This window comes from Arachis stenosperma, chromosome 9, assembly GCF_014773155.1.
Source record: "Arachis stenosperma cultivar V10309 chromosome 9, arast.V10309.gnm1.PFL2, whole genome shotgun sequence".
Lineage (NCBI taxonomy): Eukaryota > Viridiplantae > Streptophyta > Magnoliopsida > Fabales > Fabaceae > Arachis > Arachis stenosperma.
The window spans coordinates 65,510,326-65,511,778 of record NC_080385.1 but is presented as its reverse complement, the minus strand read 5'-3'; positions in this window follow the sequence as shown (position 1 = coordinate 65,511,778).

Here is a 1,453-nt window from a genome sequence, read left to right as displayed (position 1 = left end):
GCCCAATTCAAAGCTTGAAGATCATTTGAAGAAAGTGTATAAATAGGATAGAATTCAAGTTATTCGGGGAGCTTCTTTTTTTTAGTTTTCATAGAGCTTTCTTTTCGGTTGGCATTGGGAGCTCACTTTTACATTCTAGCATTGTTGTTTTAATTCAAGAGAATTGAGGAGGAGAATTGATCTCTCTTCTTCCTTATTCTTGCCAAGCACTCTTTACTTTCCTTGCTTCGGATCTTAGGGAGAGAATTGAAGAAATTCTGTTTCAATCTCACCTTGGGATCTTGTTTAATTTTCTGCTTAATTGAATTTCAGTTTCGGTTACTTGCTTCTTCATCTAATTTCTTTGCAATTTACAATTTCCTTACAATTGTTCTTGTTGGATCTAGGAAGGCATTGAAATCTAGACTTGGTTTTCTAGTCTCTTGGGTCCTGAGATCCAGATTTCCCATTTACCACTCCCTGTTTAATGTTTCCATGCTCATTTACTTTTCTGTTTAAGATCCGGTTTGATCCAAGCCATTCTCTAATTCTCTGCTTGTTGCAATTTTACTTTTCCTTGTCTAATTTCTGCAAATCCCACTCCCAATTCCCTTTACAATTCACGCCATTTACATTTCTTGCATTTTAAGATTTTGCAATTTACATTTCTTGCGTTCTAAGTTTCTGCCATTTAATTTCTTGTTCTTTAAGATTCAGCACTTTAACTCCTGTTCTCTTTATTTTCATGCCAATTACCCATTCCCTTTACTTTCTATGCAATTTAAATTCTGCAAATCACAAATCACTCAACCAAATCTTGATTTGCTTGACTAAATCAACCACTAAACTAAAATTGCTCAATCCTTCAATCCCTGTGGGATCGACCTCACTCCCATGAGTTATTATTACTTGATGCGACCCGGTGCACTTGCCGGTTAAGTTTGGGTGTTTTGGAGAAATTCGTTTCTCCGCGAAAATATCCCATCAAGTTTTTGGCGCCGTTGCCGGGGATTGATTAGATTGACAATAATTAAGTGAGGTGGTAGTTTAGATCAAGCACTTTTTCTTTATTTTTGACTAACCCACTAACTGTTTGAAGATTTGCCTCTATTAACACGCTAACTGTTTGAGGATTTTAACTACACTCTATTCTCAAAAATACCACTGTGTATTCCTTGTGATTGATTTATATGTCACAGGAAAGAAGAGCAGCCAGAGGGAAGGATATCATTGAAGAAGGAGTTTCTGAGAAAGAAGAACACCACGACATGAAACCGCAACTCATCACACTAATCAAGAAAAATTGTTCCTACGGTGGAAACCCATTGGAAGATCCTGAACAGTATATATCCAGTTTCCTAAGGACTTGTGGTGCTGTCAACCTCGATGGTGTAAATCAGGACACCTGTAAGCTCTTGTTATTTCCCTTCTCACTAAGGGATGAAGCTGCACAATGGTTCGAAACCGTTCCCCA